Here is a 24,131-nt window from a genome sequence, read left to right as displayed (position 1 = left end):
CTGGCGAATATGGTCAGAGTGGTAAACTGATACTATCTTGATTTCCCATTTGATCAGCCATTTTATTATGCCTTTATCCATATAGCATAGCTTATCATAGAATCCCTACAGTATAGGAGGCCATTCGGCCCATTGAGTCTGCACTGACAACACTGCACCCAGGCCCCATCCCTATAGCCCCATGTAATCCCCCGACACTAAGGGGAAATCCCACCCAGACCTGTTTCCCCTAACCCCAAGTATTTACCCCAAAATCCCCCTAACCTACACATCTTGGGACACTAAGGGCCTTATTTTACCATTTTAATTCTAAGTGCCGAGTGGACTTGAAACTGGGAGTGTTTCAGATCCGACTTTTAGACCTGTTCTCAGGCGCCCCCACACGCACTCTGCCCGAAAAAATAGCAGTGATTCCGAATCGTGCTGCAGAAGCCTGAGGGCAGGGCTTATCGCTTCCAAAACACTGCAGCTCTGATCAGAGCCTTCAACTGCGCATGCAGTTGAAAAGCGCTTCCTGCCACATCGCTCCCAGGCCGGATAATGCCTTCCCTCGCCCCCACAGACATTGCTCCACCCCCACAATATAACTGCCCCTCTTATTCCCCCCCCATCCCCTGCTCCCCAGACCAATCACGGCCGCCTGCCCTGCTTCCTCCCCACCAATCACGCACAGGGTGGCAGTGGACCCCTCCTTCCTCCCCCACCGATCAGACACAGTGGCAGTGGACTCCCCTGCTAGAGATCTGCCTCCCTCCCCTCCCCACCAGACAGCCATCTGACCCACCACCCTCACCGCCACCACCGATCTGAGTCAGAAAGCCGCCAGAAGCTCTGAACTTACCTCCTCAGAAGCTGGAGCGCCTGAATAGGACTTTTGCAGACAACGTCTGTTTCGCGCTGAATCTGGACGGGTGAACGCGATGGTAAAGGGGGAAGTGCCGGTAAGTTTGGGCGTGCAGTTCATTAAGTCAATTTAAATGCATGTAAATGTATTTAAATTGACATCGCTGCGGGTGCGGTCCCAATGGTGGCCATTTTTGGCCATTGGTAAAAGGGGAACAGGCGTAGAGGCAGGCGCAGATCACACTACTCGCCTCACGCCCGACTTTACCAAGTTTTTGCGCCCAAAAACGGTTGCAACGCGATGGTAAAATCAGGCCCTAAGCAGCAATTTAGCATGGCCAAATGTGTGCAGGATTATGGGGAAAAGGCAGGGGAATGGCACTAAATCATGATATTTCTTGGAGAGCCAGTGCAGACACGATGGACCAAATAATCTCCTGCACCATAACAATTCAATGATTCATTCAAATAACAATTCAAATGAAATGGTTTACCCTCTCAGTACACTTATGTTTTTAAGTACATCAATTCTCATGTTGAATTGGAATAGTTCTACATCATACAATGATGGTATCTATACACGGTTATTATTCACCAATATCTGGATAAAATATGCTGAACCGCAATTGGATAAAATCTCATTTTAAAGCCAACATTGAAAAGTTAGTTTTGGGCAGCAATCATTCACTCTCAAATCAATGTTATGCATAACTAGTTGAATAGGTTCAATATAAAAATTATAAAATAAGATCACACAAGTTTCAAGGATGTTTCTATTCACCCAGTGAGTTTACAACACTAGTTTGGTAAACTTCATAATATTTTGTACAGACTTGGATCAACAGAATTATTATTAATATGAATATGCTGGATTGATATTGACTTCTTGAATTTCTATTCATTTTGAAAATGCACATGTATGTTACAAATTGAAGAGTGATTTGCAAACTTAAAATAACTAAAAAGGAAAAATGTTTCAATCTTACAGAAACCAACAACCCTGGACACTTACCGGAAAAGAAATCTGTGTCTCCCCGCCCGTCTCCCTGAGTACAACCAAGATATTTATGTAATGATACAGAAAATGAATCATAGAATCCCTACAGTGCAGAAGGAGGCCATTGCGTCTGCACTGGCCACAATCCCACCTCGGCCCTATTTCCGTAACCCCTGCTGATATTTACCCTGCTAATCCCCTGACACTAGGGTCAATTTAGCATGGCCAATCAACCTAACCTGCACATCTTTGGACTGTGGGAAGAAACGAGGGCACCCAGAGGAAAATCACGCAGATACGGTGAGAATGTGCAAACTCCACACATTCCGAGGCCGGAATTGAACCCGGCTCCCTGGCGTCGTGAGGCAGCAGTGCTCACCACTGTGCCACCCCAATGATCGTAACAAGTAAAGCATTTTTCCCTGTCCATATTTTGGATAATATTCACCCCAACAGGAAGTTTAATCATTAAAAATAATTCTTAATTCATAGAGAAATGAGCACAGAACATTTGGGAATGCACAGAAGACATCTCCAAATAGAAAAGGTTACCAGGGCCTGAATTTCCATGGGGACGGAAGGAATCTCCGACTTAGCCAAAATGGTGCCAGAGACCCAATTCCAGAAGTCCCATCCCCAAAACTGGCAGTACCATTTTCATGAGTGGGTTGGGAAGGCCAATGGGGGCGGGCCATGGTTTGCACAAGTACAGATATCTTCAAGCAGATGCAATATTTCTTACTAAGATGTGCTAAACATGATTCGTGGACTTTAGACCTTTGGCAAAAGGTCTAAAGCTGTCAGTGTCATTGGAGAGTGCATACCCTTTTGGATAGTTCCAGGTACCCCTTTGGGAGAGGAGAGATGCATGAAGAGATTGTTAAAAGTAGATATGGATGCGTGCAAAAAGTGGATAGATTCAGTGGAACTATCGAGCTCTTTAGATTAAAGAAAACAGCTTTCTGGGGCTGTTTGCAATTTAATTATGTCCACAGACAAAAGTTTGATGGCAATCAATATAAGATTAGTGCTGCATGACTAATTTCATGGCCTACCAATATCACAGCAGGAGGGCTTGTAAATTTGATTGTTCACAGATTTATAACCAAGGCATTATAAAGTCTTTAGTTATGTAGTTATGAATACAAATCCTTGGTTTTATATGGGATTAAGTAGTTGGATTAATTAGTTGAAGGATTTTACATGCATTGAATGGATTTTTTATTCAATGAGAGTGTTTTCTTCTCAAGAAGTGGTATCAATGAATTGATACTGAAGTTCTCATTGGTGCAATTAAAGAGCCATGGGGATGGGTAGAGAAGCATTGCTTGGAATGAAAGGAATGAGGAGCCGCGCGGGTGTTGGAGTGCTTTTGTCATTGCTTTTCTTGCAGCTGGGACACAGTCGTTCGAGGCGGGCTTGACCCCAGTTGTAGAACACGCGCGTGCGCGCACACACGCACACGGTCCTTTGCTCATGCATCATGACTGGGCTGTCAAATTCTTAGGGCTTTTAAGTAACCAAAAAATAAAGGAGGACATCCACATGGAGATACGAACAGGTGAAGACATTTTTAAAAATGTGAAACAGAAGCAAATAGAATATGAAACAGGAGATCCACGGATCACAAAAGTGATAAAGGGTGCATATGACAGATGCAAAGTTGATATTACAAGAACCAGGCTGAATACAAAATGCTTGGAGAGAAAGTGAGAGAGTAGCAAAAAAATAGCATACTGGCAGAGAACATAAAAGGGAATTCAAAAGTCAGTTATAGACATATTAATATTAAAAGGGTGGTAAGAGGAGGAGTAGGACCACTTAGGAACCGAAAGGGGTTTACGCTGCAGGCAGAGAGCATTAACAAGATGTTAAATGAGTACTTTATGGTGGGAGATGCGTTCTTCTATTTTGGATTCTAGATGTGGGACTTGGTTCTTAGACAGACTGCAAACATACTCTGATCTCTGCTTAACACTTGTTTATTAGTACTACATTTAAACAGGTTACACAGTAACTTTTCTCTATCTCTCCCTCTGAGTGAGTCCAAAACATGGCTGACTGGTGTCAGTGGTATGTCACCATCTATGTTATATATTAGCATATCCCATCTGTCACCAAAGTTGTAGTGAAAGAGGAGGTAGTTGAACCAATAGATGAGGTAAAAGTTGGAGAAAGAGAAGGTATTAGAAAGGCTGGCTCTACTTTAAGTTAGCAAGTCACAGATCAGATGCATAACAAGGACACTGATTAAGAGTGGAAATTGCTGAGGTAATAATTATAACAAGGACACTGATTAAGAGTGGAAATTGCTGAGGTAATAATTTTCTGATCCTCCTTAGATATAGGGGTACTGCCAGAGGACAGGAGAATTGCAAATGTTACATCCTTATTCAGAAAAGAGTGTAAAGATAAGCCCAGCAACTCCAAACCAGTCAGTCAGCTTGAACATCAGTGGTGGGAAAGCTTTTAGAAGCAATGATCCAGAACAAAACTGACAATTATTTGGACAAATTAAGGAAAGCCAGCATTAATTTGTTATGGAAAATTGTGTTTAAGCAATTTAATTTGAGTTTTCAAATGACACAACAGAGAGGGTTGTTGAGGGTAATGTGGTTGATGTGGTATATTGAGATCCAAGAGTAATAGACTCATTATGGCACAGACAAAAGCCCATGCCAAAAAAGGCATTCGACAATGTGCCACTTAACAGGCTTGTCTGCAAAGCTGAAGCCCATGGAATAAAAGGGACAGTGGCAGCATGGTTACAAAACTGCTGTGTAATAGGAATCAGGTTAATGGTGAACAGTTGTTGTTTGGACTGGAGTGCTGTATATAGTGGGTTCTGCAGGGATCTGTATTAGGACCATTGCTTTTCTTACTCTAAATGAATGACCTAGATTGAGGTTCAAGGCGTAATTTTCAGACGATACAAAATTACTTCAGGCCACACAAGTGACCATCTCCGAGATAATCTATCCATCACCCCTTGACATTCAATGGCATTACCATTGTTGAATCCCCCGCTATCGACATCCTGCAGTGAGTAACCTACCTCCCAACTCCCCAAAGCCTCTCCACTATCTCCAAGACACAAGTCAGGAGTGTGATGAAATACTTTCCCTTTTACTGGATGAGAATAGCTCCAACACCACTCAAGAAGCTTGACACCATCCAAGACAAAGCAGCCCGCTTGATTGCTACCCTTTCACAAACATTCAGTTCCTCCACCACTGATGCACAGTAGCAGCACTGTGTACCATCTGCAAGGTTCCTTAGACAGCACCTTCCAAATGCACAACCACCACCATGGATAAAGAACAAAGAACAAAACAGCACAGGAACAGGCCCTTCGGCCCTCCAAGCCCGTGCCGCTCCCTGGTCCAAACCAGACCATTCTTTTGTATCCCTCCATTCCCACTCCGTTCATGTGGCTATCTAGATAAGTCTTAAACGTTCCCAGTGTGTCCACCTCCACCACCTTGCCTGGCAGCGCATTCCAGGCCCCCACCACCCTCTGTGTAAAATACGTCCTTCTGATATCCGTGTTAAACTTCCCCCTGCTCATCTTGAACCTATGACCCCTCGTGAACGTCACAACTGACCTGGGAAAAAGCTTCCCACCGTTTATCCTTTCTATGCCTTTCATAATTTTATACACCTCTATTAGGTCACCCCTCATCCTCTGTCTTTCCAGTGAGAACAACCCCAGTTTACCCAATCTCTCCTCATAACTAAGCCCCTCCATACCAGGCAACATCCTGGTAAACCTCCTCTGCACTCTCTCTAAAGCCTCCACGTCCTTCTGGTAGTGTGGCGACCAGAACTGGGCGCAGTATTCCAAATGCGGCCGAACCAACGTTCTATACAACTGCAACATCAGACCCCAACTTTTATACTCTATGCCCCGTCCTATAAAGGCAAGCATGCCATATGCCTTACTCACTACCTTCCCCACCTGTGACGTCACCTTCAAGGATCTGTGGACTTGCACACCCAGGTCCCTCTGCGTATCTACACCCTTTATGGTTCTACCATTTATCGTATAGCTCCCCCCTACGTTAGTTCTACCAAACTTCGCATTTATCTGGATTGAACTCCATCTGCCATTTCTTTGCCCAAATTTCCAGCCTATCTATATCCTTCTGTAGCCTCTGACAATGTTCCTCACTATCTGCAAGTCCAGCCATTTTCGTGTCGTCCGCAAACTTACTGATCACCCCAGTTACACCTTCTTCCAGATCGTTTATATAAATCACAAACAGCAGAGGTCCCAATACAGAGCCCTGCGGAACACCACTAGTCACAGGCATCCAGCCGGAAAAAGACCCTTCCACTACCACCCTCTGTCTCCTGTGACCAAGATGTGAAGATGCCGGCGTTGGACTGGGGTAGACACAGTAAGAGTTTTAACAACACCAGGTTAAAGTCCAACAGGTTTATTTGGTAGCAAATACCATTAGCTTTCGGAGCTGCTCCTTCGTCAGATGGAGTGGAAATCTGTGACCAAGCCAGTTCTCCACCCATCTAGCCACCTCCCCCTTTATCCCACGAGATCCAACCTTTTGCACCAACCTACCATGAGGGACTTTGTCAAACGCTTTACTAAAGTCCATATTGACGACATCCACGGCCCTTCCCTTGTCGACAAAGACAGCAGATACCTGGGAACCACCATCTGGAAGTTCCCTTCCAAGCCACTCACCATCCTGACTTGGAAAATATTGCCGTTCTTTCACTCTTGGTGGTTGAAAATCCTGGAACTCCCTCCCTAATGGTACTGTGGAGACTGCAGCAGCTCAAGAAGGCAACTCACCACCACCTTCTCTCGGGTAATTAAGGATGGACAATGAATGCTGGTGTAGTTAATGAACTCCATATCCCTTGAATGAATAAAAAAACTTTTGAATTGTGAGGGGGGTGGTGATAGACCTCAAGATACTGTGGAATGGGCAGACATGTGGCAGAGAAAATTTGGGACACAGGAGTATGAAATGATACATTTTGGTAGGAAGAACATGGAGAAGTAATACAAAATAAATGATACAATTCTAAAGTAGGTGCAGGGACAGAGGGAGCTCAGGATATATGTGCAAGAATCATTGAATGTGGCAGGGCAGGTTGAGAAATTGTTAATAAGGCCTAAAAAGGACTCCAGTCTAAGTAGAGGCATAGAGTACAAAAACAAGGAGTTATGTGAACCAAGTTCAGTCTCAATTGGAGTATTGTGTCCACCTCTGGACAGTCTATTCAGGAAGGATGCAGGAAGCATAGAGTGAACCATGAACAGAGTGTTTTGTGAACTGTGGGATAAAGTTCTTCCGAGTGGATGACAACCACCTTGGAAGTTCCATTGGTGAACCAATTCCATATTTTAAATGCTTAAAAAATATTTCAACTGATTCTTGCTTCCTTAATGTCCAACATCAACCTTTCCAAACACACCGTTATCAAAGGCCTTACTTACATCCAAGTACATCACATGCACGACCATATTTCTACCAAGCCTCTTTGTCACATTTTCAAATAAAATCAATACGTTTGCTGGACATTCCCTTCATCAGTGCACATTAGCTATATTTTATGATCTTGTTTTCATTCAGGTGCTCTGTGATCTTACCTTTACTAAGCGCTTCCATAACTTCACCCATAATGAATGTCAAACTCACTTGGCGGAAGTCTCCTGGTTCACTATTGCTACCTCTTAAAAACAGGCACAACATCTGCCTTTCCCCAGACCCCAGGTACCTGTCCAGCATTCAGTGATTTTTTTTGTTAAATAGCATATATACCATGATTTGAAACTGGCATTTGACTGTAGGTGGCGGAAGATGATCTTTTGAATACAGAAGCTGGTGGGTGGGAAGTGATTGGCATCATGCTAGAGTTGGTGAAATGATGGAATTTGATTTGATTTATTATCACATGTATTAGCATACAGTGAAAAGTATTGTTTCTTGTGTGCTATACAGACAGAGCATACCATTCATAGAGAAGGAAATGAGAGAGTGCAGAACGTTGTGTTAAACTAAAGCATTGTTTGAGAGTTTAAAAGAGTAAGAGTGAAGTTTTAGAAGCACAGAACGAGTAAAAGATAGGATTAGAAGGTATGCTAGGCCCACCTTGCAAGAAGTCGCCTCGTTCCAGCGCCACCTTGGAGAAGTGAATGTGTTCTGCTGAGAGATTTTGAGGAGTTAGGGTGCAAATAAAAATGCAGAACCTCAAAAGTAACAATCTCTGGATTGCACCCGGAATTGTCCGCCAATTAGCGTAGGGTCCAGCAGATTAGAGAAATTAATGCTTGGCTCTAAAGAGTGGTGTGGGAAGCAGGGGTTTTCAATTCATACAGCACCGCCAGGTATCTGCAAAATCACTTTCTTCCTTCAATCTTGTAAACATACTTACACTGCTGCACACCAAGAAACTAGAACTGCACATAGCAATCCATGACGTGGAGATATAGCATATAGCTTGAATAAGCATATACTGCATATAGCAATCCAAGCAGGCACGAGTTTCAAACTCATAGGAAAAAATCTTGTAAAATCCCACCCTAAGTGTCCAGCTAGCTTGAAAACGGGAGAGTTGCTGATGCGTTTTTCAGGCAAGCTTTCACTCCCAAATTTATGCACTTAAGTCTTTGAAGATAAGGGCTAGACCATTTCTAGCTGAGAGAGACAGTGGGTGGGGCCTAATTCACCAAGACAGCCAGCAGCTCAGAGCCACAAACTGCACGTGTGCAGGAAAACTGGGAAAAAAAACCCAGCTCTGCTAAGAGCCCCCATGGGACAGATACACCCCCCCCCCCCCCCCATGGATATCGGAAACCCCTCCCCTCCAACATTACTAACACCCTTACCCCCAACCCCCACCCCCTCAGGCCCCTTGGCACATGGTCCCCACATTACCCCCGATGACTGCCTGACATGACCCTCTCTCTCCCCTGCCCCCGATCACAGAGGCACAAAATCCACACACCCCCCCCGCCCCCCCCGCTACCCTCCATCAGCACACCTGCAAGTGCTGACTTGGCTTCCCCTTCACGGTAATAAGCCAAACCGCATTAAACTCGCTGGAATGCTCGAACGTGCGCATGACTCGCACAGACTGCCTGCAGCTCATCTGCCCTAACAAGGGAGAGTTAAAAAAAAAACCCAATGGTGGACAGACAGGCAGGCAATGCAGGAAGAAAGGGTCTCCAGGAAGACAGCTCCCCGTTTTTCTGATGCTGGTTTGGCCAAGTTGCTGGAGGTAGTGGAGACAAGATGGGACACCCTCTTCCCTCCAGCAGGACGCCGTCCCAGAGGAAGAGATGGAAACGCAGCCTGGGAAGGGGTGGCAGCATGTGTTAGTGCCAGGGCACTGGCCGGGAGAACCAGGAAGCAGTGCCGCAAAAAACTGAATGACTTAATCCGGGCAGCAAGGGTGAATGTTTCACTTCATCTAGCATCTTCCCCCTAAATGACCCCCAGGTCCCCCAGCACCCTGCATGCTTTCAGCCCCTAACCCCCAAGCACCTCCCCTTCTCCCAAAGAGTATCACAACCCTTGCTCCCTGAGAGCCACCCCCTGAAACCCTGCAGGACTCGTGCCATCAGATTTGACATGGCCCCTTCTGTCCCGATGTGGAGATGCCGGCGTTGGACTGGGGTGAACACAGTAAGAAGTGTCTGGAGACAATACACATCTCTTTAACCTGTGTTGAATGCTCCCTCCACCCACATTGTCTGTACATTTAAGACCTGGCTGGCTGTAGAGATTTGCATTCTAATCAGTATTCTGTAATTTGATTTCTGTGTCTGTGCCCTGTTTGAGAACAGATATCCACTCCATCTGACGAAGGAGCAGTGCTCCGAAAGCTTATGGTATTTGCTACCAAATAAACCTGTTGGACTTTAACCTGGTGTTGTGAGACTTCTTACTGCCCTTCTGTCCCCACAGGAGAAGAATACCCATAATCACCGGGAGAGGGTGAAGAGAGGGGGTGGTGTGCCTGAGATTCAGGTCCTCACCCCCTTTGAGGAGTGGGCATTGGAGCTTGTGGGAGAGAAGGGCATGCAGACCATTAATGACAGCATGGTCAGGCTGGAGCACAGAAGTGAGCACCTGCCAATTCTCCATTTGTTGGAGAAATCTCAAGTAAGTTGCATGCAGCCCAGATTCTTCTCTCTCCCTTGCACTTAACCTGGTGTCCTGTGTTGCAGGAAGGGACGCTGACATGTCCAGGCTATCTGGCATCGCAGCCCCCACTACTGCTCCCACCATCCTGCCCCAGACAGCTCATAAGACTCCTTGGAAGATTCAGATAAAGGGACCTCAGGGGTGGGCACCAGTCTTGTGTCAGCTTCCACTTCGTAACTCACCATCAGGCCCCTAGTGACCAAGTGCATGGTGATTAGGGCCTCCCTGATCCTTGCTGCTGCCAGCCCTCCAGCGCCTGGGTGGTGCTGCTCGTTGTCTTCCTCCTCCTCTTCCCTGTCCTGCTGGGTGGCCTCCTCCTCAATGATGCCCAGCTCCACGTCCTCCTGCTCGAAAAGGTCTCCTTGCTGCTGCGCCAGGTTGTGTACAGCACAACACACCACCACAATGTGGGACAATATCAGGGGGCTATATTGGAGGGACCCCCAGAGCGGTCCAGGCACCTGAACTGCATTTTGAGGAGCCCTAAGCACCACTCCCCTATTGAACGGGTGGCAACGTGGGCATCATCGTACCGGGTCTCTGCATCAGTCTCAGGCCTCCGCACAGCCGTCATCAGCCAAGTCAGATGCGGGTACTCATGTCAACCCACAAGCCATCCCTGAACCCTGGGCTCCTCCTCAAAGACCCCCAGGACAACAGAACTCCTCAATATGAAGCTGTGATGCATGCTGCTGGGGTGTCTGATATTCAGCTGATGATCACACAGCAATTGCATATTTATTGAATGGAAGCTCTTTCTGTTCATGAACCTTCCTGGATTCATCACCGGGGCCTTGAGGGCGATGTGGATGCAGTCTATAGCCCCCTGCTCATTTGGCGTCTCCGCGATGGCCGCGAATCCTGTAGCCCAGGCTTCCTGCTGGGTCTGGTCCAGGTCAAATTTAATATACTGGCCAGCCCCGGCATCCGTGACCTCCTTGACACACTTGTGGACGGATGGTTGGGAAATACCACAAATGTCTCCACTGGCGGTCTGGAAGGAGCCAGTGGCGTAAAAGTTTAAGGCGGCTGTCACTTTCACATCCACCGAGAGTGGGGTTGCCCTCCTGTACCCTGAGGTGCCACGTCCTGCAACAAATGGTACAGGTGTCGCACTGTCTCCTGCCGTCGGCAGCAGGTGATGTCCGACAGTTGCTCGAAGGACACTCACATGCGGAACTGCTGGGGTCTCAAAGTGGGATGATTGGGAGTGAAGCTCGCTAATGACATTGTGATGAATGCAAAAAAATGCAACTTGACATTTTGCTCATTTTGGACGGGCTCCCGATCGTGTCAATTTTTGTTTTTTGGTCAAAGGGGAACAGGCGTGAAAATGGGTGCCATTCCGACTAGTCGCATCGCGTCCGATTTTACAAAATTTTCCCTCCGTAAAACGGGTGCGATGGGGTCATAACATTCCGGCCATAATTTCATATGATAGAATTGTAATCTACGTTTCTCAAACAGGGCTGATCAAATTCATAATTATTAAATGTAGCTGAAAAAGAGGACACTACACAAGAATACTAACAATCATTTATATTGTATTTGAAGAGAATGCTGATTGGTTGGCAAGTAGATTCTGTTTCTTAGAGGCATTGCCATGGAGAATGCATCAGTTGAAGGTGACTGACAGATAACTGCCAGGCGTTGTTTAAATTTAAATCATGCAGCTTAACTCTGATTGGTTAAGATATTGCCCTGGGGAATGAATGTGAATGGCTATCACTTATTTTATTTAGCTGAAATAGACGCAATGTGTGTACATGCTTTTTCTGTCTGCAAAGAGCATTAATAAAAGTAGCTTCCAGTATGTTATACCAGTATATATAAAATATACACCAGTATAATATATTTTAACTGTTATTATATATTTTTAAAACCCAATTTAAGTAGATATTAGTTGTCTTTACAGTAAATATGAAAACACGCTATTTACAGCAGAATAATTTGGCACTCCAGTCACTCTACCTAGCTTGAATGTCCTTCTACGCAGAGGGCAATAATGTGTCAAAAGCTCAGAACTATTTCTTAATAAAATAACCTCAGCACTTCAATGATACCAAAACCTCCTGCCTATATTGTTGCATATCTAACTAGGACATGGTGTAATATCATTAAATTATTGGAGCTCCATGTGCGTCAAATGTGGAAACCATTACATGCAGAGTTTCCTTCAGGAAAACTGCTTGAAAACCTAGAAAGTATATTTGCAAACACATGGGTTATTACGTTTGTATGAAATTCTTCCATGTGCTAATTCATTCATGCAATAGTTGTGGCCTCTGGCTTGAGGCCAGAAAGCATTTTTATAAGCAGTAATTGCAAACTATAGTGCATGTCCAGGATTCATCTTCACAGAGCAAAATATAAACTATTTTATAAAATATTAAAATTCAACTGCGTCAACGCAGAACAACAAACGTACGTGAATGCTTTTGCTAAGAAGCAAAAACACGTCTGATGTAGCAACACCCCAGCAAGATGTAATACAAACAGTCAATGTATCAATCCCTTTAGTATACATAAGTGCAATATTCCAAGATGAAATGCATAATCAGAAAGGCTGGTGCTCCATTCATTTGACTTATAAACCATTCTATAAATAGCTATCACAAGGTCTCCTGGTGTAAGCACTTTGTGAAATGAACTATCCTCAACATACTTAAATTTAACTTGAATTAATCTCGTTTGCACAATGCCTGAATGATTTACTGAAAGTAAACTGCAAGTAGATTGTTGCCAGTCAGTTCCCCTCGGTTTACATACAGTAGCCATGTTGTATTCCTTCCATCACCCACTCACTTTGTTTGGGGAAGAAATCTTTTGGAAATCAAAAATAAGCTCTACTAGGATGTTTGAAAGAGTAACTTTGTCATTACCTAATCATCCAATTAACCCAGACAACATTTTTTGTATATAATTCCAATGCATTATTTTGTTGATCATGAAACTGGTATATAATCACAGTAGAAATCTAACCTTCTAATTTGTCCAGGACCAATTTCACATAGTTCTTGGATCAATGGATACATGTGTCTTAATTCATACAGCTCCCCCATCCTGATCTGTGTGCAAATTCGTGTCCCTAATTGCGTCAACTAAAGGGAAGGTTTAGAATGGCAACACTGTCAATTAACTATTGTGCTGTCAACGTTGCTCAGAACTTGAACTCTTTCAACCACTTTTGGACTCGGGTTCACGTTGAGCTATCTATTCACTTGAAATGAAGTCAGTTAATAACACTCAAAGCAACCTGCTCTTAATAAGGTAGAACAGTTCTGTGGTGAACAGAACTTCACTGCAAAAAGTGCCCTGTACATAGATAATCCTATACTTCAGAACCAATCCCACAGAGAAAAAGCCAGATCACCTAAAGATTCCCGCATTTTTGTTTTGCAACTTACTCTTTGCAATTTGAAAGCACAAACAGAAGCAATCACAAGTGATAAAAAGCCAGCTCCAATTTTAAAACTGCAACACCGTTTAAGATTTTGAAAAAGAAAACAGGTTTATTAACTACACTTTGGAAGGTTTCTTGATAAATAATTGAGAACAGCTGCCTGATATGTTTATTTACAGCCACAGATCGCATTTTTTTCCCAAAGAACAACCAAGTCCAGCGAACTTTCTTCAATAGGCCTACCATGAGGGAAAAGGCAACTTAAAATTGAAGCACAAAATAATTTCTTAGTGAGCCAACGGCATCCGCAAAAGCGAGGTTACAGTTGTAGGTGAGAAGCTTCTCACGGCCCATTGTAATTAACATTCCCACCAAAAAATATTATCTGCCTCTCTGTTTCAGGCACTGACTGACTGGCTTAAAGTGCATTGGCCAGTTCTATCTTCTATTTTGGATTCCCAGAATTGAATCATTCCTTTTCTAGCTACAAGGATACACCAGTGCCTGAATATTCTCAGTTGCCCCCACGATAAATAAATCAATTTCTAAAAATTCGAATGTTGAAAACAAATCAATTTTTTAAAATTGTTATATGGTAGGAAGAGATCGGGGTTTCTGATTTTCATCAGTCTACTTGATTGCAATTGTCAGGGTTTTTGTAAAAGCGAATACAATAGAATCCCTACAGTGCAGAAGGAGGCCATTGAGTCTTCACCGACAACAATCCCACCCAGCCCCTATTCCCGTAACCCCACATATTTACCCTGCTAATCCCCCGACACTAAGGGACAATTAAGCATGGCCAATCAACCTAACCCGCACATCTTTGGAAGGTTCTCCCTGGGTCCAATTATTTTTCTTCGCAATTATGTTTTTCAACACAAGTTCTGATCAAGTTTGTTGCCCCAGATGCTAACTGTACTTTGGGAAGGCTTGCCAGCTTCAACAGCTTGCTATTACAGAAACAAAATTCAATGTGGAAATGTGAAAGCACAGTTATTGAGTCGACTAAGAGAAAGGACAAATATCATAACTAGAGAGTCAAACTGATTAAAACGTGGAAAATCAGTAAATATCTGGTAGAGTTTGGATGTGATCATGAGATAAATGTTTCAACACTAAAACACAATCACGATGTACATTGGACCAAAAAGTCAAAACTAAGCAAACACAAACTAAACTGGCCACAAATCACAATCAAAAGAGATTATAATGTCTCTGATACAGTAACTCACATTTAATATCACAATCCGCATTGTTTTACTCCAAATTCCATAAATTTTCTCTTTGTCAATAAATTCACCTTTCACCTCTAATTTTCCTCAGTCAGATCTCTCATACTATTCTTCTGTTCACCCATTGCTGTGACAACTTCACAGGTGTTTGCTTCTCTCTGGTGCACTACACAGGGCAAATATTCAGGTGTGAACCTGACAGTAAATGCTGGCTTAATATTTGGCTGGCAGGGAGAATACACAGGTCGGGGGGAGTGGGTTACCAACTCAATGAACCAATCTTTGCGCAGAAATCACAAGTACACCCTTCAAGAAGGGATTACAGAATAGTAGTGAAAGCTGTAAAAAAAATTATATCATTGTCCTCAAGGGCACTGAAGCCTCCAAAACTGCCTCACTGGACTGGATTTTCAGAGAGCCAGAATGACTTTGGAGCCCTTGAAAAATGTCAGAAAGGGCCTGATTCTAAGAATCCCGACCCGACCCCATTCCAGGGTTTCTGACTTTCAGGATTGCCTTTTTAATAATGCGAGCCGAGTCTGATTGCAAGCTCGCACCCGTCACTCCCAATTTGGCTGCCTCCATTGCTGGGACAGGCATGTCCTAACCCTCAGCAGTTTTCAGGAAGTCAGGCCAGCTTTTCAAAGTGTGTTGCTTCACAGCACCTCAGGAGATGTTGTGAACCATGGTCTGCTTGAGGGAACCTTTTGAAATTTCATGCCCCCCCCCATTATAGGCCAATAAAGTGTCAATCATCCAGACCCTTTAACATATCAGCAGCTGAAAATGCAAGCACTTGAAAATTTTTATCTTGCGTAAATAAATATTGTGAAATTGACAGTACAGATCAGAACTAGAGTTATGAATCAAGCCATGTTTTTCTGAATTTCTGGGCTCTCTGTCAAGCTTCATCTTATATTATAAAAGCAAAATATTGCGGATGCCGAAAAACTGAAACAAGAAAAAGACAATGCTGGGAAAACACAGCAGTTCTGGCAACAGTTGTGGAGAGAGAAACAGAGTTAATGTTTTGAGTTTGATGTAATTTTTTCGGAATTGATCATGTATTATTGAATCATCGATAGTCACGGGTGAGGTGCCTGAAGATTGGAGAGTAGCAAATGTTGTGCTTTTGTTTAAAAAGGGCTGCAGGGAAAAGCCTGGGAACTACAGGCCAGTGAGCCTCACATTTGTGGTGGGTAAATCGTTGGAAGGTATTTTGAGAGACACGATCTACAGGCATTTAGAGATGCAAGGACTGATTAGGGACAGTCAGCATGGCTTTGGGAGTGGAAAATCATGTCTCACAAATTTAATTGAGTTTTCTGAAGGGGCAATCAAGAAGGTAGATGAGGGCAGTGCAGTTGATGTTGTCTACATGGAATTTAGCAAGGCCTTTGACAAGGTACCGCATGGTAGGTTGTTGCATAAAGTTAAATCTCATGGGATCCAGGGTGAGGTATCTAAACGGATACAAAATTGGCTTCTTGACAGAAGCCAGAGGGTGGTTGTAGAGAGTTGATTTTCAAACTGGAGGCCTGTGACCAGCGGTGTGCCTCAGGGATCAGTGCTGGGCCCACTGTTATTTGTCATTTATATTAATGATTTGGATGAGAATATAGGGGGCATGGTTAGTAAGTTTGCAGATGACACCAAAATTGGTGGCATGGTGGACAGTGAAGAAAGTTATCTCCAATTGCAACGGGATCTTGATCAATTGGGCCAGTGGGCTGACGAATGGCAGATGGAGTTTAATTTAGATAAATGCAAGGTGATGCATTTTGGTAGATTGAACCAGGGCACAACTTACTCAGTTAATGGTAGGGTGTTGGGAAGAGTTACAGAACAAAGAGATCTAGGGGTGCATGTTATAGCTCCTTGAAAGTGGAGTCACAAGTGGACAGAGTGGTGAAGAAGGCATTCGGCATGCTTGGTTTCATCGGTCAGAACATTGAATACAGCAGTTGGGACGTCTTGTTGAGGTTGTACAAGACATTGGTAAGGCCACACTTGGAATACTGTGTGCAATTCTGGTCACCCTATTATAGAAAGGATATTATTAAACTAGAAAGAGTGCAGAAAAGATTTACTTGGATGCTACTGGGACTTGATGGTTTGAGTTATAAGGAGAGGCTGAATAGACTGGGACTTTTTTCTTTGAAGCGTAGGAGGCTGAGGGGTGATCTTATAGAGGTCTATAAAATAACAAGGGGCATAGACAAGGTCGATAGTCAATATCTTTTCCCAAAGGTAGAGGAGTCTAAAACTAGACGGCATAGGTTTAAGGTGAGAGAGGAGAGAAACAAAAGTGTCCAGAGGAGCAATTTTTTCACAGAGAGTGGAGAGTGTCTGGAACAAGCTGCCAGAGGTAGTAGTAGAGGCGAGTACAATTTTACCTTTTAAAAAGCATTTAGATAGTTACATGGGTACGATGCCGCCAAATGCGGGCAATTGGGATTAGTTTAGGGGTTTTTTAAAAAAAGGTGGCATGGACAAGTTTGGCCGATGGGCCTGTTTCCATGTTGTAAACCTCTATGACTCTATGTACTCTTGACTGAGAGCCCAAAAATTTATTAGCCTGTTGAAACACTTGAGCCAAAAAAAAACCCCAAAAATTGCTTGATTAAAAGCTCAAGCTCGCTGGTGTATGCTGTCAATGTTTACTTACACTAGGTAATAAGATAATAAGATGCCAAGTGTTTGCAGTTTCAGCCTCTGATACTTTAAAGAGTCTGAACTAATTTTTATTGGTCTGTTGTAAAGATCAGGTTTTTCTTTTAAGTGGGAAGCTACCAATTAATGATTTTTTGAAGCCTTTTTTTGTACACATCCTCCTGTCACTATCGGGTTGATTGGTCCTGTACATTGTATAGTGGGCAAATGGCCAAGGAAGTGCCTTGGCTTGGCATGAGGATGCATGAGAGGCTATGAGGTTGTTTAGAGTTATATGCCTTGGCATAGAGACATGAGATGGCAAGGATAGAGTATGAAGAGCTTATAACTGGGAAAAAGTTCCATAGCACCAAGGCAGGCTTTTTGAACTACCTGCCTTGGCACCTGGCAGCCCCTGTGGTTGCCTCCAAACCTTTTCCTGGGTCGGCTAGCCCAACTGCAGCCTGTACCCACCCCCGCAATGAAAATCCCATCCTTGCCGGCACTTGGTCCTGAGGCTGGGCGTTTTCCCAACTCCCGTTACCTATCTCGAGGATGAAAATTGAGAAACAAGGGAACTTTAAGCCCCTACTTCCATCTTTTGAAACACTCTTAAACTTCCCAAAATGCTAATTAATCATTCCTAGTCTCCTTAAAGGCAGTCAAAAACCATATCTGACAATTTGTGATTATCTATATATAGAATATCAGTGATAATTTACATTGCCCCAATTTTCTTTTACTTTGAAAGTCAAACAAAAAGAAATTCACTCATTTTCATCACTTACACATATACCCTATGGCACTAAGAAGAAGATGAAAAGATGCAAACAAAATTTTAAAAATTGCAAAGGCGAAGAACATGTCTAAAAAAAACGAACATACTGGTGTACCACATAGCATTGTGGGAGCTGTAATGATACCATGTTTATTGGAGTTTGCTATTTATCATCAACATACATCGAGTGTATTAGACAAGTGCAACCAAAGTGCATTTTAAAAGAATTATCGAGTATTGCAGTGTTTATGGGCATAAAGCAAACAGCATTCACCATTATGTTGCAATGATGCTCAAATTACAACATACACGAGGCAAGTTAATTGCTTGCACTGGTTGAATAAATATAGAATAATGCATGAGATAGCATGTGTTACTTTGCACTTGTGCCTGTTATAGTGATTTTCATCCCAAATTGACTTATAGCAGCTTAATCAGTGTATCATCTTGTATTTATTCAACCAATAAAGGCAAATAACCTGTATAAAACTTGAAAATCCTAACAGACCAGTTCACATCCTGATCCAGGAGTAATAAAAATAGACAATGCTGGAAATACTCAACTGGTCAAGCGGCATCTGGAAAAAGAAACAGTTACGGTTCAGGTCAACCGTTCATCGCAACGAGAAAAATGGTAGAGATGTAACAGGTTTTAAGCAAGTACAAAGGCAGGGAAATGGGGGGGGGGGGGGGGTAGAGGGGACAAAAAAGGTCTGTGATAGGATGGAAGGCAGGAGAGATTGAATAACAAAAAGGATATGCTGCAAAGCAAAAGGAGCTAATAATGGGACAAGAAACATAAGATGGGTCTAAAGGGGCTGTAAATGTGAAAACAAAATCATCACCAACCACTGCCAGCCAGAAACAAAAATAAATACAAAATATTAAACCAAGTGTAAGATATGAAAGTATGATAGGGCTTTGTCTGTCACTTCAGTTCACTCTGCCAGTGTGACCCTGAGCTTCCAGTCATCCGAACCATTCTGATGTCCTGGCAGCTTTGAAAACTCCGCGAACACATCAAAAGAGCCATGATGTGGAGATGCCGGTGTTGGGCTGGGGTGGGCACAGTAAGAAGTCTCACAGCACCAGGTTAAAGTCCAACAGGTTTATTTGGTAGCATAAGTTTTCGGAGGGCTGCTCCTTCATCAAGTGAGTGGCTGGGCATTTTCCCAACTCCTGTTACGTCTCGAGGATGAAAATTGAGAAACAAGGGAACTTTAAGCCCCTACTTCCATCTTTTGAAACACTCTTAAACTTCCCAAAATGCTAATTATTCATTCCTAGTCTCCTTAAAGGCAGTCAAAAAATTAGCAATTTCTAATCCATATCTGACAATTTGTGAGCATCTATATATAGAATATCAGTGATAATCACTCATCTGATGAAGGGGCAGCACCCTGAAAGCTCATGCTACCAAATAAACCTGTTGGACTTTAACCTGGTGTTGAGAGACTTCTTATGACATCAAAAGAAAGGCATAGAGGTCTCAATATGAAGCACCATCACTGGCCTACATATCAATCATCAAAAAACTGGATGTAGACCAGTGGGTGTATCCAGCTGGAGAGGAGTCGCTCTGCTGGATTATTATTCTCAGCCTCATCATTGCAGCTCCTTCTTTACCACGTGGGAGTTTCTTGCTCCCATGGCCCTGTGCCCTGCCGCAAGGAAGGTACCTCCATTGATCCGGAGGCCTACCCGGATGGCTGGGGAGCTCTGCAACTAGCAAAATGGGGGAGAGGCCGCAAGAGGCCAGAAAATTTCAGCCTATTAACTCTGTTCCTTTCCACGGATTCTGTAAAACCTGTTAAACCGAAAATTAATCAATTATTTATGCTTCAGACTTCCAGCATCCACAGTATTTTGCTGCTGATTCAAGCTTACCACACCATCAAGTTAGCTCCAGCCTTCAGCAATGCCGTATTGTTCAAACATAACACCTAAAGCCAACAGAGTTCTTTAAAATTCACTGCCTCATAATGCACACCAAAATTTCCCTCATCTATACATGCACAGCTGCAGTCCAAATTTTGAAGTGAAGTAACTTGATCAATCGAAAGCACAACAATGTCACGCGTGAATAGCAGTGTTATAATTAACATTATGAGTTTATGGGAAGCGAGATCAGCCAAGTTACTCTGTCAGCGAGCTGGCATGGACAAGAGGCCGAATGGCCTCCTGTGTTGCAACCATTCCATGATTCTGTAAAATTATTGCAACCTACAAAATTGAAGACCAGGCTTCTACAATTGAACGAGTTGACTTTAAGTGGATTCAGTGGGCTTTGCTTCACTCCATGTTCCATATATGCTCAGGACATTGTGGCATCATATTAATGCAGGGTAAGTATACAGAATACAGTACATACTAACTTGCCTTAAGCCAAGCAAATGGAACTGTTGTATTCTACATCTATTCTAATTGGTGAAAGTTTAGATCTTCTCACAATACTTATGCTCACAGCTAAACAATTCCCGTAAGGAGACAATGGCCTGATTCTGCAGTGACAATCAGCACTCACCATTATTAAATATAAATCGGACAGCAACATCCGGCGCCTGCAACTGTGCAGTAAAATGAGGAAATAAGGAAGCTGCTGTCAGATATGCTCTGTTTCTCCAGATGTTTCACTTTTATTACAGCAGCATGCCAAGAGACTGGGCACTGAAACATATGCACTGGAATAAAGTTGGGGCACTTACGCCATACCCAATAAATGTGCCAGAAAAAGTAGGCCTGTCCATTCCAGTGCAAGTGCATTTTCACAGCATGGTAAGTTTTAATTACTATCATATATCCTCTCTGATACGGACAATTAATTGTAACAATGTGGAGTCTCATTTGTTCAGATTTTAATTAATGCTGGAGATCTCAAAGTTAAAAATAATTGATTTTTTTCAGCTTCTTTTGTTGTCTCTTTCATTCTTCACCCCTTCTCTTTATTTTGCTTTATGCACATGATTTGTTATTGAATTCAATATTCTAACTTACACTTCCTTGTCCTGATTCTGCGGACACAATCTTTAAAACAATTTATGGGTTGGCACCAGTCAGGTCAGAGATGTGCCTTCGAATCATAGGATCCTTACAATGCAGGAGGCCATTCGACCCATCGAGTCTGCACCGACTCTCCAGCATAGCATCCCATGCAGGCCCTATCCCTGTAACCTTACATATTTTCCAATCTAATCCCCCTAACATGCACATCTTTGGGAACTAAGGGGCAATTTACTGTGGTCAATCCACCTAACCTGCATACCTTTGGACTGTGGCAGGAAACCAGAGTACCAACCCACACAGACACAGGGGAGCATGCAAACTCTACACAGATATTCACCTAAGGCCGGAATCGAACCTGGGTCCCTTGTGCTGTGGGGCAGCAGTGCTAACCACTGTGCCCCTTTGCTGATACTGATTGTCTTTAAAAATGTGGCAGAACGATCTCCTAATGTGCTGCTAATTGCAGTGAGACACATCAGGATCAAAACAAAATTCCTAAAGCAGGGACATGTACTTTATTGAGGAGCTACTGGGAGGCAGCATATAATGACTGTGGCTGCAAAGACCATGCTTTCTCCAATAACTTTTTAATTCCTTGGGAAGATCTGATCAGAAACAGGCTGCCTCTGCATTCACCATGCATTAAGGACAGGAGCAACAGCTCCCATGGCAGGAGACCTAATTAGAGGACCTATTGGCAGCCAACAGCCCCTTTGGGTGATGCAGGTAGAGAGTGAAAAATCTGTTCAAAATACAGATGCTCTCTGGACGATTCAGTAAAGTTGAAAATAAAGAGTGTCCACAGCTGCGAAGCCATCTCTGCAGTGGGGGAACCTCTCCACCGGACTGCTTTTGGCTGCAGCTCCAGCATGGGGGGGAGAATTTAGAGATGGTGGTGATGGTGTGCCAGCCTGCTGCTGAATGGTCACTTCAAGGAAACTATCATCTTCAGCTTTGGCGGGGACCTGTCCAACATCTTGAAGATGCTGGTTGCTTCATCAATTTGCTTCGTCCATTCAAGTGGGTACTTAATTATTCCAATTGTCTACCTATCACTCCTTGCCAGTGCTGGTTTAAGTTCCTTCTCTGGCGGGATAACTTGGAAATGGAACAACATCAAGGAATTGACCCAATGAACTGTTTTCCCATTTTGCGCCCTCCTCCAGACCCAGCTCTGCTAGACTGGGAAAATGCTATCCGGTGTTTCTCTGTAAGGATGCTTCAATCTGGTTGGTGAAGGAGATAAACAGTTGCTCGTCTTGTTCACACAGGTTCAAGATCTCCTGCCATTTGCGATATCTAATTAAGACAAGTTCCAGTGCAAAAGACCACAGAAAGTCTATAGGCAAGTTTAAACATAAACAACAACCAGCATCATTCATTTATCGCTGACTTCAATATTCAGACCAAGTCAAATTAGCTACAAAGAATAAAATAAGGAAAGGAAAGTGGACAAAATGGAAAAAATGGCTGCAAAAGCAAAAGGACAATTAAAAACAAGAAGATGGTATTGAAACCAGTTATGTTTGGCAACTGTTGTATTGGTCCTTGAAAAGTTAATGAGTGAATGGCAGTGTTTGAAACATGCAAAAATTCTTGACCTATGTAGTATGAGACTAGTGGCCATCATGGTCAGAAACAGTCAAAGTCCTTTCAGAGGAGCACAAGAATTTTTAATACCAAGAGAAGCAAGGTCTCATCATGCTCACCTTTTACCATCTTGGGATCTGAGGTCCTTTGACTCCCTTTTTTCTTCTAAGCACACTACAGGGGCGGCACGGTGGCACTGCTACCTCACAGAGCCAGGGAGCCAGGTTCGATTCCCAGCTTGGGTCATCGTCTGTGTGGAATTTGCACATTCTCCCTGTGTCTGTGTGGGTTTCCTCCGGGTGCTCCGGTTTCCTCCCACAGTCCAAAGATGTGCAGATTAGGTGAATTGGCCGTGCTAAAATTCAGTGTACCTGAACAGGTGCTGGCGTGTGGTGACTAGGGAATTTTCACAGTAACTTTATTGCAGTGTGAATGTAAGCCTACTTGTGACTAATAAATTAACTTTACTACATCACCTTTCTAACTTATGTACTGTATCCCAAAATTATTATCCACGTTTGCATTTGAGTGTCAATACAGATTCGCATCCTGTAAATTACTGCCTTCCAACACTAACAGGTACGTGAATAACAAATACTGCCAGGACAACTAAAAATGTTCTAAGACATACAGGAACAATTTACTATCTGCAAGAGTGAAACACTGCAGGGGGAGTTTTAACCTGGTAACTCGCTGGAGATGGAGTAATATTGTAGCGCATGGAAAATCTAGACGTATCTGCAATGTGTCTGGCTGTACCTTTCCAAACTAGCCACATAAATGAGGACCTGCATGAGTTGATGTCAGACAAGCCATTTAAAGGGACACAACAAAGCTGACAGATGAAGGATGGTGAAGGTAAGAGAGAGGAAACAACTAATGAATTCCCAACAAGGCAAAGTTGTGCATCAATTCACAGATAACTCCCTAGACCTGATGCTACAGATGCAAGGACTTGCTGGGAGATACTCTTCCCTGCTGCAGAACACTCAGGGTAAGAAAACTGGACAACTTCATCCTGACGTGCATATCTCCCCAAACATGCCCCCCTCTCCCTCACTCAAACACCACCTGCCAAGGAACACCGCCACCTGCAAGCTCCCCTCCAAGCTAACCACCAGCCTGGTTTGGAACACTACCACTGTTCCTTCACTGTCGCTAGATCAAATCCAACCCTAACAGCACTGTGGATGTACTTAACACCACATGAACTTCAGCGTTTCAGGAAGACTGTTCAAGGGCAATAGGAATTGACAAGAAATGCTGGCCGAGCCAGCAAAGCCCACATCCAGTGAAAGAATAAATTTTAAAAATCCCTGCCTTCCTAAGTCTACTCTTCACATTCCTCACACGAACCTTGCAGATACAGCCATCCTGCTCTGTCTATGCACTTCCTTGCATCCCCATCTGACCACTCACCGCTCACCTTAATGCAATATCGTACCTTTCC

The 24,131-nt window shown here is 43.5% G+C and overlaps 1 protein-coding gene across 8 annotated transcripts in view; it reads right to left on the bottom strand.

Annotated features, from left to right (window-relative positions):
• Nucleotides 1-24,131, bottom strand: part of bbx (BBX high mobility group box domain containing) — a 209,923-nt gene that overhangs the window by 119,049 nt on the left and 66,743 nt on the right. The window lies entirely within an intron of this gene.

The sequence above is a fragment of the Mustelus asterias genome, chromosome 17 (assembly GCF_964213995.1).
Source record: "Mustelus asterias chromosome 17, sMusAst1.hap1.1, whole genome shotgun sequence".
In the NCBI taxonomy this organism is placed as follows: Eukaryota; Metazoa; Chordata; class Chondrichthyes; order Carcharhiniformes; family Triakidae; genus Mustelus; species Mustelus asterias.
This window is presented reverse-complemented; position numbering and strand designations above follow the sequence as displayed.